The sequence below is a fragment of the Cicer arietinum genome, chromosome 1, assembly GCF_000331145.2.
Source record: "Cicer arietinum cultivar CDC Frontier isolate Library 1 chromosome 1, Cicar.CDCFrontier_v2.0, whole genome shotgun sequence".
Lineage (NCBI taxonomy): Eukaryota > Viridiplantae > Streptophyta > Magnoliopsida > Fabales > Fabaceae > Cicer > Cicer arietinum.
Window position 1 is genome coordinate 41,166,894 of NC_021160.2, and position 20,206 is coordinate 41,187,099.

Genomic DNA, 20,206 nt, shown 5'->3' on the forward strand with positions numbered 1-20,206 from the left:
AAATCACCCATGTGAAATTTAATTGAGGTTAGCTCAATCTAGTTGAACAGTAATTTTTTAAGTTTTATCGAATTATTGAATTATACGGTTTCCTTTCTTTGGTTATTTGACTTAATTTTTTAGAAAAATAAATAACAATGAGCACATTATTGAATGGTGTAAGAGTTCTAAGTCTTACATATCATTATCAATATATCATTGTTGACAAATATATATAGCATTTGATGCATGATTCATGAATGAAGAAAATATAATGAAGTGGAATAAACATATCAATTTTGGTCATTCTAGAAAAATTCTGATTGTATAATATTTGTTCCTTTAGGGACAATTGATATTCCTGCCTGGTCCACCATAGAAAAACTACCTGTTGATTAGCTATATGCACATAACTACCTGGTCCACCAAGTTGCTTGTTTGATTAGCTATATGCACAAAACTACCTGGAAAAATTGGGAGTCTAAATTTATAGGATATTATATTTCTACACTTATTTTTACTCTTTCTTGTGCTTATAGTGTATGCCGAATTTAATGTTTTGCATTCATCATAGGTTGTTTGCAAACTCAATTATCTTGTGCTTTAGTGCTCACAAAATTTTATAGTATTAATGTAACATTCTATTCATTTATATTAATTAGAGAACATGGTTAATTACTTTTAAGTTTCATGATGTTACTCTCTGTGTCTTTTCCTTGTTACTTGTTTGTGGTCTCATAGAATAAATATGGTTCTTTTTCTTGTTACTTGTATTGAAGGTGGATGAACATTCACCAATAAATATAGTTAATAATATAATATAGTACTAGTAGCTAAATGTATGGGGGATGGATGGATCCATTTGAATTTACCCAATGTCACATTTTACAGAAGGAGGCGAAAAGAGAAGATATTCAAAATTCATTATAAAATTCCAACTGATGCTTAGAATGTAAACACTTAACATTATTCCACTAATTTGAGTAAACAAAGGATTTATTCAAACATTCTTTATATAGGAACTAGAATTAAGATAAATGTTTGATGCAATCATAATTCTTTCATTATTCCACTATAGTTGTTTCTGTTACTTGAATCATAATTCTTATTTATTGTATCTAAAACATTTAACTATTTATTGTAAAAAATACACCTAATTGCATCATCAATTATATTAAATAGATTTGTGCCTACAATAAGTACTATCCCATTTAATTTTCTTTCATGCAAAAATTCCTTTTGAAACTAACATGTATTTAGATAACAAATTATGGGCTTAAATGTATTTGTGCCTATAATATAATTTACTATTCCGTCTAATTCTCTTCCAAAAAACTTCTTATCAAAGACTGCATGTGTACATGATTTGTTGGATCTTCTTCTCGTCCAAGCTCATCACCACAACTCAACGAGGAAACTGATGAAGATAGTGGGGATGTTGGTAGTGATCATATTGAGTAGTATTTGTTTCTATTTTGTTAAATTGGTTGTATCATGTACTTGATTGTACTTAATTTTTTTTTGGACCATGTTTTAATTAATACTTAGTTATGATTTGTGAACATGATATAAATTTTGTTTATAATTATCACAATATGATTTGTGCACATGATATAAATTTTGTTTAGAATTATTACAATAGTTGGATCATGCTTTAATAAATATTTAGTTTTGATTTGAAAACATGATATAAATTTTGTTTTGGATTATTGCAATAGTATTTCAATTAAAGACTAATATTAAATATTTAAAAAATATATTTATAATAATATTTTCATATATTTTTAGTTAAAATTTTTATATAAATGAAAAATCAGACAAATTCGTTTAATGTGGAAATTTAAACATGTGGATACTTTTTGAAAATAATTTTGATATGAAATTACCTGCAGATTTTCATGCGAAACGTATTATTGATACAAAATTTCGTGTGGATTTACCTGCAAATTTTCATTCGAAATATATTTATAGGAAATGTACTGCAGATATTTCTGCATGAAAAGTCGTAAGAAGATGCCTAAAGTTTTCTTAAACGTTGCTGCGGATTTTATTTAATTTTCTTGCGGATAATTTACCTGCGGTACTAAAATCCTCAAGTAACAATTATCCACAAAGGTTTTACGTGAGCCAGAAAATCTGCAGGTAACATGCTTTCCTGCGGAATTTTTGCTTAAATCCGCAGGAAAAATGCAGATTTCTAGTAGTGTATGTTTATTGTCGTCTATTTTGGTTCTTAATCAATATAGTTCATCAAATAAGTGCAAAAATCTCAATGAATTATTATTTTGGGTCATTTTGGTTTATAGTAAGTTTATTCTAGTCCATTTTGGTTCTTAATATATGTAGTTCGTCCAATAAGTACCAAAGTTTCAATGAATTAATATTTTACGTAAATTTGGTCTTTACTAGGTTTATTCTACGTTATTTTGGTTATTAACCAATTTAGTTGCTCGTATAAGTGCAAAAATCGCTATGGTTTAATATTTTAGGTCATTTTGTTTTTTACTAAGTTATTATAGTCCATTTTTGTTCTAAATCAATGAAATTTGTCCAATAAGTTCAAAAGTCTAATGAATTAACGTTTTAGGTCATTTTGGTCTTTACTAGGTTTATTCTAGTCCATTTGGGTGCTTAATAAATATAGTTTCTCAAATAAGTTCAAAAGTCTTAGTGGATTAATAGTTTAGGTCATTTTGTTCTTTAGTAGGTTAATTCTAGTCCATTTTAGTTCTTAATCAATGTAGTTCTTCCAATAAGTGCGTAAGTCTCAATGGAGTAAGATTTTAGGTCATTTTGGTGTTTAGTAGTTTATTCTAGTCCGTTTTGGTTCTTAATTAATGTAGTTCGTCCAACAAGTGTAAAAGTTTCAATGGATTAATATTTTAGGTCTTCTTGGTCTGTACTAGATTTATTCTAGTCAATTTTGATGCTTATTAAATGTAGTTCGTTCGATGAGTATAAAAGTCTCAACGAATTGATATTTTAGGTCATTTTGGTCTTTTATATATTTATCATAGTTCATTTTGGTTCTTAATCAATGTAGTTCGTTCAATAAGTCCAAAAGTCTCAATGAATTAATATTTTAGGTCATTTTGGTCTTTACTAGGTTTATTGTAGTTCATTTTGATTCTTAATCATTGTAGTTCGTCCAACAAGTGTTAAATTCTCAATGGTTTAATATTTTAGGCCATTTTGATCTTTACTAGGTTTATTCTAGTCCATTTTGGTGCTTAATCGATGTAGTTTTTCAAATAAGTGCAAAAGTCTCAATGGATTAATAATTTATGTCATTTTGTTCTTTTTTGGGTTAATTCTAGTCCATTTTATGTCTCGGTGGATTAATATTTTAGGTCATTTTGGTCATTACTAGGATTATTTTAGGTTATTTTGGTTATTAACCAAAGTAGTTGGTCGTATAAGTGCAAAAGTCGCTATGGTTTAATATTTTAGATCATTTTGGTCTTTCTTGGGTTTATTGTAGTTCATTTTTGTTCTAAATATATGTATTTCATCCAATAAGTTCAAAAGTCTCAATAGATTAATATTTTAGGTAATTTTGGTCATTATTAGGTTTATTCTAGTCCATTTGAGTTCTTAATAAATGTACTTCTTCAAATAAGTACATACATCTCAATGTATTAAGATTTTAGATAATATTTTTTTATTTACTAGGTTTATTCTAGTCCATTTTATTCTAAATCAGTGTAGTTCGTCCAATAACTGCAAAAGTCTTAATGGATTACTGTTTTAGGTCATTTTGGTCTTTACTTTGTTTATTCTAGTCCATTTTGGTTCTAAATATATATATGGTTTGTCCAATAAGTGCCAAAGTCTCAATGGATAAATATTTTAGGTCATTTTGGTCTTTACTTGTTTTATATTAGTCCATTTTGGTTATTAATCAATGTAGTTCATCCAATAAGTGCAAAAGTCTTAAAGGATTAATATTTTAAGTCATTTCGATATTTTCTAGGTTTAGTATAGTCCATTTTTGTTCTCAAACAATGTAGTTCGTCCACTTGATGCAAAAATCTCAATAGATTAATATTTTAGGTCATCTTTGTCTTTACTAGGTTTATTGTAGTCCATTTTTGTTCTTAATCAATGTACTTTGTCTAAAAAGTGCAAAAGACTTAATAGATTAATTCTTTAGATTATTTTGGTGTTTACTAGATTTATTCTAGTCCATTTGGTGCTTAATCAATGTAGTTTGTTAAATAAGTGAAAAAGTCTCAAATGATTATTATTTTATGTCATTTTGTTCTTTACAAGGTTAATTCTAGTCGATTTTAATTCTTAACCAATGTAGTTCTTTCAATAAGTGCATAACTCTCAATGGATTAAGATTTTAGGTCTTTTTGGCCTTTAGTAGTTTTATTCTAGTCCATTTTGATTCTTAATCAATGTAGTTCGTCCAACAAGTGCAAAAGTCTCAATGGATTAATATTTTAGGTCTTTTTGGTCTGTACTAGGTTAATTCTAGCCCATTTTGGTGCTTAATCAATGTAGTTCGTCCGATAAGTATAAAAGTCTCAACCGATTATTATTTTAGGTCATTTTGGTCTTTACTAGGTTAATATAGTCTATTTTAGTTCTTAATCAATGTAGTTCTTCCAATAAGTACATAAGTCTCAATGGATTAAGATTTTAGGTCATTTTGGTTTTTAGGAGGTTTATTCTAGTCCATTTTGGTTCTTGATCATTGTAGATCGTCCAACAAGTGAAAAAGACTCAATTGATTAATATTTTAGGTCATTTTGGTCTTTACTAGGTTTATTCTAGTCTATTTTGATGCTTAATCAATATAGTTTTTCAAATAAGTGCAAAAGTCTCAGTGGATTAATACTTTAGGTCATTTTGTTCTTTAATCAATGTACATCTTCCAATATCTGCATAAGTCTCATTTGATTAAGATTTTAGGTTATTTTGGTATTTACTTGGTTTATTCTAGTCCATTTTAGTCCTAAATCAATGTAGTAAGTCCAGTAACTTTAAAAATCTCAATGGATTAATATTTTAGGTCAATTTGATCTTTACTAGAATTATTTTAATTTATTTTGGTTATTAACCAATGTAGTCGGTCATATAAGTGCGAAAGTGGCTACGGTTTAATATTTCAGATTATTTTGGTCTTTACTAGATTTTTTTGGTAGTCCAATTTTGTTCTAAATCATTGTAATTCATCTAGTAAGTTCAAAAGTCTCAATGGATTAATATTTTAGGTCATTTTGGTCTTTACTAGGTTTATTCCAATCCATTTGGGTGCTTAATAAATGTAGTTTGTGAAATAAGTGCAAAGTCTAAATGGATTAACATTTTTCGGTCATTTTGTTATTTACTAGGATTATTCTAGTCCATTTTAGTTCTTAATTAATGTACTTTTTTCAATAAGTGCATAAGACTCAATATATTTAAATTTTAGGTAATTTTAGTATTTACAAAGTTTATTCTAGTCCATTTTGATTCAAAATCAATGTTGTTCGTTCAATAACTGCAAAATTCATAATGAATTAATATTTGAGCTATTTTTGGTCTTTACTAGGTATATTGTAGTTTATTTTTGTTCTTAATCAATGTAGTTCATCAAATAAGTGCAAAAGTCTCAATGGATTATTATTTTAGGTTACTTTGCTATTTACTAGATTTATTATAGTCCATTTTGGTTTTAAATATATGTAGTTCGTCCAATAAGTGTTAAAATCTCAATGGATTAATATTTCATATCATTTTGGTCATTACTAGGTTTATTCTAGTCTATTTTGGTTCATAATCAATGTAGTTCGTCCAATGAGTGCAAAAATCTCAAAGGATTAAAATTTTAGGTCATCTTGGTCTTTTCTAGGATTATTATAGTCCATTTTTGTTCTTAATCAATGTTGTTCGTCCAATAAATGCATAAGTCTTAATGAATTAAGATTTTAGGTCAATTTTGTCTTTAGTTGGTTTATTCTAGTGCATTTTGGTTCTTAATCAAAGTAGCTCGTCAAACAATTGCAAGAGTTTCAATGGATTAATATTTTAGGTCCTTTTTGTTTATATTAGGTTAACTCTAGTCCATATTGGTGCTTATTCAATGTAGTCCGTCCAATAAGTGTAAAAGTCTTAAAGGATTAATATTTTAGGTAATTTTGGACTTTTCTAGGTATTTTATAGTCCATTTTGGTTCTTAATCAATGTAGTTTGTTCAATAAGTCCTTAAGAGTCAATGAATTAATATTTTAGGTCATTCTGATTTTTACTAGGTTTATTGTAGTCTATTGTTCTAAATCAATGTAGTTTGTCAAATAAGTGCAAAAGTCTCAATGGATTATTATTTCAGATCATTTTGGTGTTTACTAGGTTTCTTCTAGTCCATTTTGGTTCTAAATCTATGTAGCTCATTCAATAAGTGCCAAAGTCTCAATGGATTAATAATTTAGGTCATTTTGGTCTTTACTAGGTTTATTATAATCCATTTTTTTTCTTAATCAATGTAGTTCATTCAATAAGCTCAAAAGTCTCAAAGGATTAATATTTTAGGTCATTTTGGTCTTTTCTAGGTTTATTATATTCCGTTTTGGTTCTTAATCAATGTAGTTCGTCCAATAAATGCAAAAGTATCAATGGATTAATATTTTAGGCCATCTTGGTCTTTATTAGGTTTATTCTAGTCCATTTTGGTTATTAATCAATGTAGTTCATCCAATAAGTGAAAAAGTCTCATAGGATTAAAATTTTAGGTCATTTTTGTCCATTATAGGATTATTGTAGTCCATTTTGGTTCTTCATCAATGTAGTTCGTCCAATAGATTTAAAAGACTGAATGAATTAATATTTTAGGTCATCTTATTCTTTACTAGGTTTATTGTAGCCCATTTTGGTTCTTAATCATTTAGGTCTGTTTTGTCTTCCCTAGAATGCTTCTAATCCATTTTGGTTGTTTAACCAATCATGTTTATGCAATAACTGTATTTGTGTCATTGGATTAAAATTTTGGTCATTTTTGTCCTCCCTAGACCTATTCTAATTCAATTAGGTTGTTTAACCAAACTTGTGCATCAATAAGAGCATTTGTGTCATTGGATTAACATTTAGGTTATTTTTGTCATCCTTTGGCTTATGGTAATCCATTATTGGTTGTTTAACTAATCTTGTGCATCCAATAAGTGTATTTGTGTCATTGTATTAACATTTAGGTCATTTTTTTCATTCGACGGCTTATTCTAATCCATTTAAGGTTTTTAGCCATTCAAGTGCATCAAATAAGGGCGTTTGTGTCATTGGATTAATGTTTAGGTCATTTTCGCCTTCCTTCAGCTTGTTCTAATCAACTTTGGTTGTTTAACAAATCTTGTGCATCCAATAAGGGCATTTCAGTCATTGAACTAAATTTTAGGACTTTTTCGTCATCCTTTGGCTTATTATATTCCATGTAAGGTTTTTAACCAATCTTGTGGATCCAATAAGTGCGTTTGTGTCATAAGATTAACATTTAAGTAACTTGTTTTATCCTTCGGCTTATTCTAACCCTTTCTGGTTGTTTAACCTATCTTGTTTATCTAATAAGTGTGTTTGTGTCATTGGAGTAACATTTAGGTCATTTTGGTCCTCCCTAAGCTTCTTCTAATCTATTTTCGTTGTTTAACAATTCTTATGCACCAATAACTGCGTTTGTGAAATAGGATTAACATTTTGGTCATTTTCGTCATCCCTAGGCGTATTCTAGCTATTTAGGATTTTTAACAAATCTTGGTTCATTCAATAAGTGCGTTTATGTCATTGGACTAAATTTCAGATCAGCTTTGTTATCCTTCGACTTATTTTAATCTATTTTGGTTGTTTAATCAATCTTGTGTATCTAATAAGTGTTTTGTGTCATTGGATTAACATTTAGGTCATTTTCATCCTCCCTACAGTTATTCTAATCTATTTAGGATTTTTAACAAATCTTGGTGCATCCAATAAGTGCGTTTATGTCATTGGATTAACATTTAGATCATTTTGGTTATCCTTCGACTTATTCTAATCCATTTTGGTTGTTTAACCAATCTTCTGCACCCAATAAGTGTGTTTGTGCTATTGGATTAATATTAGGTCATTTGTGTCCTCCTTAGGCTTATTCTAATCCATTTGGGTTGTTTACTGATCTTGTGGATCCAATAAATGTGTTTGTATCATTGGATTAACATTTAGGTAATTTTTATCATCCTTCGGCTTATTATAATCCATTTTTGTTTTTTAACAAATCTTTTGGACCAATAAATGCTTTCTTGTCATTGTACTAACATTACGTCGTTTTCTTCATCATTCGACTTATTCTAATCCATTTAGGATTTTAACCAATTTTATGCATCCAATAAGTGCGTTTGTGTCATTGGATGAACATTTAGGGGATTATGTCATCTTTCGGCTTGTTCTTATCCTTTTTAGTTTTTTAACCTTTATTGTCCATCCAATATGTGCATTTATTATCCTATTTGGTTGTTTAACCAATCATGTGCATCAAATAACTACGTTTGGGTCATCAGATTAACATTTAGGTAATTTTCGTCCTCCCTAGACTTATTCTAATCCATTTTGGTTGTTTAACCAATCTTGTGCATCCAATAACTGTGTTTTTGTTATTGGATTAACATTTAGGTCATTTTCGTCATCTCTAGGGTTATTCTATTTCATTTTGGTTGTTTAACAGATCGTTTGCATCCAATAAGTGTGTTTATGTCATTTGATTACTATTTAGGTTAATTTCATCATCCTTCGGCTCATTCTAATCCCTTTTTGTTATTTAATTAATCTCGTACATGCAATACGTGCGATTGTGTCACTATGATAAAATTTAGGTCATTTTTGTCATATTTAGGTCATTTTTGTCATATTGTGGCTTATTCTAATCCATTTAGGATTATTAACCAATCTTAGTGGATCAATAAGTGTGTTTATGTCATTGGATTAACATTTACGTCATTTTCGTCATCATTCACCGTATTCAAATCCATTTTGGTTTTTAAAAAAATCTTGTGCATCCAATAAGTGCGTTTGAGTCACTGGATTCAAATTTAGGTCATTTTTGCATCCTTGTGCTTATTCTAATTCATTTAGGATGCTTAACAAATCTTGTGCATCCAATAAGTGCGTTTAAGTCATTGTATTAACATTTAAGTCATTTTCATCATCATTTGGCTTATTATAATCCATTAAAAAAATTTAACCAATCTTGTGCATCCAACAAGTGCGTTTGTGTAATTGGATTAACATTTAGGTCATTTTCGTCATCCTTCGACTTATTCTAATCCTTTTTGGTTGTTTAACGTATCTTGTGCATCTAATAAGTGCGTTTGTGTTATTGGGTTAACATTTATGTCATTTTGGTACTCCCTAGGCTTATTCTAATCCATTTTCGTTGTTTAAACAATCTTGTGCATCCAATAAGTCCATTTGTGTCATTGGATTCAAATTTAGGTCATTTTGGCATCCTTAGGCTTATTCTAATCCATTTTTGTTGTTTAACAAATCTGGCGCATCTAATAAATGCATTTCTGTCATTGTATTAACATTTAGGTCATTTTTGTCATCCTTCGGCTTTTTTTTTATAATTCATTTTGGATTTTTAACCAATCTTGTGCATCCAATAAATGCGTTTGGTTCATTAGATTAACATTTCGGTCATTTTTGTCATCTTTCGGCTAATTCTAATCCTTTTTGGATGTTTAACCTTTCTTGTGCATCTAATAAGTGCATTTGTGTCATTGGATTAACATTTAGTTCATTTTCGTCCTCCGTAGGCTTTATCTAATCCATTTTGGTTGTTTTACCAATTTTGTGCATCCAATTACTACGTTTGTTTCATTGGATTAAGATTTAGGTCATTTTCGTTCTCCTTAGGCTTATTCTATTCCATTTCGGTAGTTTAACAAATCTTGTTCATCCAATAACAATGTTTGTGTCATTGGATTAACATTTAGGTCATTTTCATCCTCTCAAGGGTTATTCTAGTTCATTTTGGATGTTTAACCAATCTTGTGCAACAAATAAGTGCGTTTGTGTCATTGGAGTAATATTTAAGTCATTTTTTGCATCCTTCGCTTATTCTAATCCATTTTGATTGTTGAACTAATCTTGTACGTCCAATAAGTGTGTTTGTGTCATTGTATTAGATTTAGGTAATTTTCATCATCCTTCGGTTATTTCTGATTCATTTAGGATTTTTAGTCATTCTTATGCATCTAATAATTGCATTTGTGTCATTGGATTAAGATTTATGTCATTTTTGTCCTCCCTAGACTTATTCTAATCCATTTTGGTTGTTTCACCAATTTTGTGCATCCTATAATTGCGTTTGTGTCATTGCATTAACATTTAGGATATTTTCGTCCTTCCAAGACTTATTCTAATCCACTTTTCTTTCTCTTTTTTTAACTAATCTTGTGTATTATATAACTTTATCAGCTTATTTTAATTCATTTAGGGTTTTTAACAAATCTTGGTGCATCCAATAAGTGCGTTTATGTCATTGGATTAACATTTATGTCATTTTCGATATCATAATGCTTATTATAATCCATTTTGGTTGTTTAACCAATCTTATGCATCCAATAAGTGCATTTGTGTCGTTTGATTAACATTTATGTCATTTTCGTCATATTTGGGCTTATTCTAATCCTTTTTGGTTGTTTTACCATTCTTGTGCATCAAATAAATATGTTTGTGTCATTGGATTAACATTTAGTTCATTTTCTTCCTCCCTAGGATTTTTTAGCACGTTTTGGTTGTTTAACCAATCTTGTGCATCCAATAACTGTGTTTGTATCATTAGATTGATATTTAGGTCATTTACGTCCTCTCTAGGGTTATTCTTATTCATTTTGGTTGTTTAACCAATCTTGTTCAACCAATAAGTGTGTTTGAGTCATTGGATTAACATTTAGGTCATTTTGTCATCCTTCGGCTAAGTCTAATCCATTTTGGTTGTATAACTAATATTGTGCACCCAATAAGTGCATTTGTGCTATTGTATTTACATTTATGTCATTTTCGTCATCATTCGGCTTATTCTAATCCATTTAGGGTTTTTAACCAATCTTGGTGCATCCAATAAGTGCATTTATGTCAATGGATTAACATTTATGTCATTTTTGTCATCATTCGAATTTTTCTAATCCATTTAAGTTATTTAACCAATCTTGTGCATCCAATAAGTGTGTATGTGTCACTGGATGAACATTTAGGTCATTTTTGTCATCATTCGGCTTATTAGAATCCGTTTTGGTTTTTTAACGAATCTTGTGCATCCAATAGGTGTTTTGTGTCATTGGATTAAATTTTTTGTCATTTTGGCATCCTTCAACTTTTTCTAATCCATTTAGGTCTTTTAGGTCATTATCGTCCTCATTCGACTTATTATAATTCTTTTTGGTAGTTTAACCTATCTTGTGCATCTAATAAGTGTGTTTGTCTCATTGGATTAACATGTAGGTTATTTTTTCCTCTTGTGCAACCAACAAGTATGTTTGTGTCATTGGATTTACATTTTGGTCATTTTCGTCATCCTTCGACTTTTTCTAATCCATTTTGGTTTTTTAATTAATCTTGTGCATCCAATATGTGTGCTTGTGTCATTGTATTAATATTTAGGTCATTTTCGCCATCCTTCATCTTATTCTAATCCATTTAGCTTTTTTAACCAATCTTGGTGCATCAAATAACTGCGTTTATGTCATTGGATTAACATTTATGTCATTTTCGTCAACCGACGGTTTATTCTAATACATTTTGGTTGTTTTATAAATCTTGGGCATCCAATAAGTGTGTTTGTGTCATTGGAGTAACATTTAGGTCATTTTTGTCATCCGTCGTCTGATTATAATCAATTTAGGGTTTTTAACCAATCTTGGGCATCCAATAAGTGCGTTTGTCTCATTGGATTATAATTTAGGTAATTATTGTCTTCCTTGGTCTTAATCTAATCCGTTTCGGTTGTTTTAAAAATCTTGTGCATCTAATAAGTGTGTTTGTGTCATTGGATGAACATTTAGGTCATTTTCGTCATCCTTCGTTTTATTTTAATCCATTTAGGGTTTTTAACATATCTTGTGCAACTAATAAGTGCATTTGTGTCATTGGATTTACATTTAGGTAATTTATGTAATCCGTCGGTTTATTCTAATCCATTTTGGTTGTTTAACTTATCTTGTGCATACAATAAGTTCGTTTGTGTTATTGTATTAACATTTAGCTCATTTTCATCATCCTTCGTCTTATTCTAATCCATTTAGGCTTTTTAACCAATCTGTGTGCATCCAATAAGTGCGTTTATGTCATTGGATTAACATTCAGGTCATTTTCATCATCCTTCGAATTATTCTAATCCATTTATGGTTTTGACAAATCGTATGCATCAAATAAGTGCATTTGTGTCTTTGGATTAACATTTAGGTCATTTTCGTCATGCTTCTGCTTATTCTATTCCATGTTGGTTGTTTAAAAAATCCTTTGCGTTCAATAAGTGCGTTTCTGTCATTGTATTAATATTTATGTCATTTTCGTCATCCTTCGTCTTATTTTAATCCAATTAGGGTTTTTAAGCAACTTGTGCATCCAATAAGTGCGTTTGTCTCATTGTATTAACATTCAGATCCTTTTCTTTTGTCATCATTCGGCTTATTAGAATCCGTTTTGGTTTTTTAACGAATCTTGTGCATCCAATAGGTGTTTTGTGTCATTGGATTAAATTTTTTGTCATTTTGGCATCCTTCAACTTTTTCTAATCCATTTAGGTCTTTTAGGTCATTATCGTCCTCATTCGACTTATTATAATTCTTTTTGGTAGTTTAACCTATCTTGTGCATCTAATAAGTGTGTTTGTCTCATTGGATTAACATGTAGGTTATTTTTTCCTCTTGTGCAACCAACAAGTATGTTTGTGTCATTGGATTTACATTTTGGTCATTTTCGTCATCCTTCGACTTTTTCTAATCCATTTTGGTTTTTTAATTAATCTTGTGCATCCAATATGTGTGCTTGTGTCATTGTATTAATATTTAGGTCATTTTCGCCATCCTTCATCTTATTCTAATCCATTTAGCTTTTTTAACCAATCTTGGTGCATCAAATAACTGCGTTTATGTCATTGGATTAACATTTATGTCATTTTCGTCAACCGACGGTTTATTCTAATACATTTTGGTTGTTTTATAAATCTTGGGCATCCAATAAGTGTGTTTGTGTCATTGGAGTAACATTTAGGTCATTTTTGTCATCCGTCGTCTGATTATAATCAATTTAGGGTTTTTAACCAATCTTGGGCATCCAATAAGTGCGTTTGTCTCATTGGATTATAATTTAGGTAATTATTGTCTTCCTTGGTCTTAATCTAATCCGTTTCGGTTGTTTTAAAAATCTTGTGCATCTAATAAGTGTGTTTGTGTCATTGGATGAACATTTAGGTCATTTTCGTCATCCTTCGTTTTATTTTAATCCATTTAGGGTTTTTAACATATCTTGTGCAACTAATAAGTGCATTTGTGTCATTGGATTTACATTTAGGTAATTTATGTAATCCGTCGGTTTATTCTAATCCATTTTGGTTGTTTAACTTATCTTGTGCATACAATAAGTTCGTTTGTGTTATTGTATTAACATTTAGCTCATTTTCATCATCCTTCGTCTTATTCTAATCCATTTAGGCTTTTTAACCAATCTGTGTGCATCCAATAAGTGCGTTTATGTCATTGGATTAACATTCAGGTCATTTTCATCATCCTTCGAATTATTCTAATCCATTTATGGTTTTGACAAATCGTATGCATCAAATAAGTGCATTTGTGTCTTTGGATTAACATTTAGGTCATTTTCGTCATGCTTCTGCTTATTCTATTCCATGTTGGTTGTTTAAAAAATCCTTTGCGTTCAATAAGTGCGTTTCTGTCATTGTATTAATATTTATGTCATTTTCGTCATCCTTCGTCTTATTTTAATCCAATTAGGGTTTTTAAGCAACTTGTGCATCCAATAAGTGCGTTTGTCTCATTGTATTAACATTCAGATCCTTTTCGTTATCCTTCGGGTTATTCTAATCCATTTTGTTTGTTTAACCTATCATATGCGTCTAATAAGTCTGTATGTGTCAGATTAACATTTAGGTCATTTTGGTCATCCTTCGGCTTATTATAACCCATTTAAGGTTTTTAACTAATCTTGTGCATCAAATAAGTTCGTTTGTGTCATTGTATTAACACTTAGGTCATTTTTCCATTATTCGGTTTATTCTAATCCATTGTTGTTAAAAAAATCTTGTGCATACAATAAGTTCGTTTATGTCATTGCAATAATATTTAGGTTGTTTTCGTCATCCTTCGTCTTTTTTGAATCCATTTAAGATTTTTAATCAATCTTGTGCATACAAGAAGTGCGTTTATGTCATTCGATTAACATTTTGGTCATTTTCATCATCTTTCGTCTTATTTTAATCCATTTAATGTTTTTAACCAATTTTGTGCATCCAATAAGTGCGTTTGTCTCATTTGATTAACATTTAGATAATTTTTGTCAACCTTTGGCTTATTCAAATCGATTTTGGTTGTTTAACATATCATGTGCATCCAATAAGTGCGTTTGTGTGATTGGATTAACATTTATGTCATTTTCGTCATCCTTCATCTTATTCTATTTCGTTTAAGGTTTTTAACAAATCTTGTGAATCAAATAAGTGTGTTTGTCTCATTAGATTAGCATTTAGGTCATTTTCGTCATCCTTAGGCTTATTCTTATCAATTTTTTTTGTTTAAATTCTTTTGTGATTCCAATAAGTGCGTTTGTGTCATTTGATTAACATTTAGGTCATTATGTCATCCTTCGGCTTATTCTAATCCATTTTTCTTGTTAAACCAATCTTGCATCCAATTATTGTGTTTGTGTCATTGGATTATTATTTAGGTCATTTTTGTCATCCTTCGGCTTATTTTAATCCATTTATGGTTTTTAATAGATCTTCTACATCCAATAAGTGTCTCTGTCTAATTAGATTAACAAATAAGTGCGTTTATTTCATTGGATTAGCATATAGGTCATTATCATGCTCCCTAAGCTTATTCAAATCTATTTTCATTATTTAACCAATCTTGTGCGTTTAAGCCATTGGAGGAACATTTATGTCATTTTCGTCATCCTTAGGCTTATTCTAACCCATTTTGTTGTTTAAAAATTCTTGTGCATCCAATATGTGCGTTTATGTAATTGGATTAACATTTAGGTTATATTCGTCTTCCATAGGCTTAATCTAATCCATTTTCCTCGTTTTACCAATCTTGTGCATCCAATAAGTAGGTTTGTGTCAATGGATTAACATTTAGGTCATTTTCATCATTGTTCTGCTTATACATAATCCATTTTGATTGTTTAACAAATCTAGTGCATTTTATAAATGCGTTTGTGTCATTGGATTAACATTAAGGTTTACTCCTCATCCTCCGGCTTATTCAAATCCACTTTGGTTGTTTACCAATCTTGTGCAACCAATAAGTGTGTTTATGTCATTGAATTAAGATTTTGGTCATTTTCGTGCTCCCTATGCTTATTCAAATCCATTTTGGTTGTTTAACCAATCTTGTGCATCCAATAAGTGGATTTATGTAATTGGATTAACATTTAGGCCACTTTTGTCATCCTCAAACTTATTCTAATCCATTTAGGGTTTTTAACCAATCTTGTGCGTTCAATAAGTGTCTTTGCGTTATTGGATTAAAATTTAGTTCCTTTTCATCCTCCCTAGACTTACTCTAATCCATTTTAGTTGTTTACCTATCTTGGGCATCCAACAAGTGCCTTTGTGTCATTGGATTAACATATAGGTCATTTTTCGTCCTCCGTAGACTTATTCTAATCCATTTTGATTCTTTAACGAATCTTGTGCATCTAATAACTGCATTTGTGTCATTTGATTAACATTTAGGTTTTTCGTCATCTTTTAGGTCATTCTAATCCTTTTTTGTTTTTTAACCAATCTTGGGCATCCAATAAAGGCGTTTATGTCAGTGTATCAACATTTAGGTCATTTTTGTCCACCTTAAGTTTATTCCAATCCATTTTGGTTGTTTAACCAATTTTGTGCATCCAATAAGTGGGTTTGTGTACTTGGATTAGCATTTAGGTCATTTTCGTCATCCTTCAGCTTATTGTAATCCATTTAGGGTTTTTAACCAATCTTGTGCATCCATTATGTCCGTTCATTGGATTAACATTTATGTCATTTTCGACAATCTTCGGCTATTTCTAATCCGTTTTGGTTGTTTAAGAAATATTGTGCATCTAATAAGTGTGTTTGTGTTATTTGATTTACATTATGGTCATTTTTTGTCATCGTTCGGTTTATTCTACTACATTTTGCTTGTTTAACAATTTTTGTGCATCCAATAAGTGCCTTTATATCATTGTATTAACATTTAGGTCATTTTCGACATCTATCGGCTTATTCTAAACCATTTAGGGCTTTTAACAAATCTTGTGCATGAAATAAGTGTGTTTGTGTCACTAGATTAACATTTAGGTCATTTTCATCATCCTTCGGCTTATTCTTAACCATTTAGCCTTTTAAACCAATCTTGTGCATATAATATGTGTGTTTGTTTTATTGAATTAACATTTAGATCATTTTCTTCATCGTTCCGTTTATTCTACTCCGTTTTGGTTGTTTAACAATTCTTGTGCATCCAATAAGTGCCTTTCTATCATTGTATTAACATTTAGGTCGTTTTCAGCATCCTTTGGCTTATTCTAATCCATTTAGGGTTTTTAACAAATCTTGTGCATGAAATAAGTGCGTTTGTGTCATCGAATTTACATTTATGTCATTTTCATCATCTTTCGTCTATTTCTAATCCATTTTGGTTGTTTAACGTATCTTGTGTATCCAATAAGTGTGTTTGTTTCATTGGATTAACATTTAAGTCATTTTCGTCATCAATCGACTTATTGTAATCCATTTTGGTTGTGTAACAAATCTTGTGCTTCCAATAAGTGCGTTTATGTCATTGTGTTAACTTTTGGGTTAGTTTTGTCATCCGTTAGCTTATTCTAATCCATTTAGGGTTTTTAACAAATCTTATGCATCCAATAAGTGTGTTTGTTTAATTGGATTAGCATTTATGCATCTAATCCATTTTGGTTGTTTAATCCACTTAGTCTAATCTATTTTGGTTGTTTAACAAATCTTGTGCATCTAATAAGTGCGTTAATGTCATTGGATTAACATTTAGGCCATTTTCGTCTTCCTTAGGCTTACTCTAATCCATTTTGGTTGTTTAAAAAATCTTGTGCATCTAATAAGTGCATTTATGTCATTAGAGTAATATTTAGGTAATTCTCGTGATCCCTAAGCTTAGTCTAATCCATTTTGGATGTTTAACCAATCATGTGCATCTAATAAGTGTGTTTGTGTCTTTAGATTAACATTTAGGTCATTTTGTCCCTCCTTACGCTTATTTTAATCCATTTTCGTTGTTTAACCAATCTTGTGTTGCCAATAATTGTGTTTGTTTCATTGGATTAACATTTAGGTCATTTTGATCCTCCAGAGGCTTATTCTAATCCCTTTTGATTCTTTAACAAATTTCGTGCATCCAATATGTGCATTTGTGTCATTGGATAAACATTTAAGTCGTTTTCATCATCCTTCATCTTATTCTAATCTACTTTGGTAATTTCACAAATCTTGTGTATCCAATAAGTGAGTTTGTGTCATTAAATTATTATTTAGGTTGTTCTCGTCATCCTTCGGCTAATTCTAATCCCTTTAGGGTTTTTAACCTATCTTCTGCATCCGATAAAGCATTTATTTTATTGGATTAACATTTAGGTCATTTTCGTCATCCTTCGACTTATTCTATTCCATTTTGGTTTTTTAACAAATCTTGGTGCATCCAATAAGTTGGTTTATGCCATTGGATTAACGTTTTGGTCATTTTCGTCATCATTCGACTTATTCTAATCCATTTTGGTAGTTTATCGAATTTGGTGCATCTAATAAGGGCGTTTGTGTTGTTGGATTAATATTTAGTTCCTTTCCGTCCTCCCTAGGCTTATTCTAATCCGTTTTGGTTGTTTACCAATCTTGGACATCCAATAAGTGCCTTTGTGTCATTGGATTAACATTTAGGTTATTTTTGGTCCTCCATAAGCTTATTCTAATTTGTTTTTGTTGTTTAACCATTTTTGTGCATCCAATAAGTGCGTTTTTGTCATTGGATTTACATTTAGGTCATTTTTGTCTTCCTTCGGCTTATTCTAACCGTTTTTGGTTGTTTAACAAATCTTGTGCATCCAATAAGTGCGTTTCTGTCATTTTATTTACATTTAGGTCATTTTCGTCATATTCTAATCCATTTAGGATTTTTAATTAATCTTGTGCATCCAATAAGTGCGTTTGTGTCATTGGATTAATGTTTACGTCATTTTCGTCATCATTTGGTTTATTCGAATCCTTTTTGGTTGTTTAACCTATTGTGCACTAATTAGTGTGTTTGTGTCATTGGATTAACATTTAATTAATTTTCGTCCTCCCTAGGCTTATTGATTGAAGCATTTGGGCACATGTTTCTTCTTTTTTAATATGGCATTTTAAAAGCTCTTTATAGCTTAGATTAATTTTTTTTAGCTTGTTTCTAAACTTTGGGTCAAAATGGAATTTTAATTTAATTATTTGCATTTTGACCCATGCTCGCTCTGTAGGCTATAACTTGATCTCTTGATATCGGATTGACGCATGCGAGCATGCGGTTAAAAGCTAAAAAATCATAATCACAACTTTTGTTATGGAATAAAAACTAAATGCTGAACTTTACTGGGCATATATTGCAGTTTTCATTATCTAGGCTTTTGTACTATTTTTAAGTATTGGGCAACTTGTTTTAAGGATTTTTAATTAATCTTGTGCATCCAATAAGTGCGTTTCTGTCATTTTATTTACATTTAGGTCATTTTCGTCATATTCTAATCCATTTAGGATTTTTAATTAATCTTGTGCATCCAATAAGTGCGTTTCTGTCATTTTATTTACATTTAGGTCATTTTCGTCATATTCTAATCCATTTAGGATTTTTAATTAATCTTGTGCATCCAATAAGTGCGTTTCTGTCATTTTATTTACATTTAGGTCATTTTCGTCATATTCTAATCCATTTAGGATTTTTAATTAATCTTGTGCATCCAATAAGTGCGTTTCTGTCATTTTATTTACATTTAGGTCATTTTCGTCATATTCTAATCCATTTAGGATTTTTAATTAATCTTGTGCATCCAATAAGTGCGTTTCTGTCATTTTATTTACATTTAGGTCATTTTCGTCATATTCTAATCCATTTAGGATTTTTAATTAATCTTGTGCATCCAATAAGTGCGTTTCTGTCATTTTATTTACATTTAGGTCATTTTCGTCATATTCTAATCCATTTAGGATTTTTAATTAATCTTGTGCATCCAATAAGTGCGTTTCTGTCATTTTATTTACATTTAGGTCATTTTCGTCATATTCTAATCCATTTAGGATTTTTAATTAATCTTGTGCATCCAATAAGTGCGTTTCTGTCATTTTATTTACATTTAGGTCATTTTCGTCATATTCTAATCCATTTAGGATTTTTAATTAATCTTGTGCATCCAATAAGTGCGTTTCTGTCATTTTATTTACATTTAGGTCATTTTCGTCATATTCTAATCCATTTAGGATTTTTAATTAATCTTGTGCATCCAATAAGTGCGTTTCTGTCATTTTATTTACATTTAGGTCATTTTCGTCATATTCTAATCCATTTAGGATTTTTAATTAATCTTGTGCATCCAATAAGTGCGTTTCTGTCATTTTATTTACATTTAGGTCATTTTCGTCATATTCTAATCCATTTAGGATTTTTAATTAATCTTGTGCATCCAATAAGTGCGTTTCTGTCATTTTATTTACATTTAGGTCATTTTCGTCATATTCTAATCCATTTAGGATTTTTAATTAATCTTGTGCATCCAATAAGTGCGTTTCTGTCATTTTATTTACATTTAGGTCATTTTCGTCATATTCTAATCCATTTAGGATTTTTAATTAATCTTGTGCATCCAATAAGTGCGTTTCTGTCATTTTATTTACATTTAGGTCATTTTCGTCATATTCTAATCCATTTAGGATTTTTAATTAATCTTGTGCATCCAATAAGTGCGTTTCTGTCATTTTATTTACATTTAGGTCATTTTCGTCATATTCTAATCC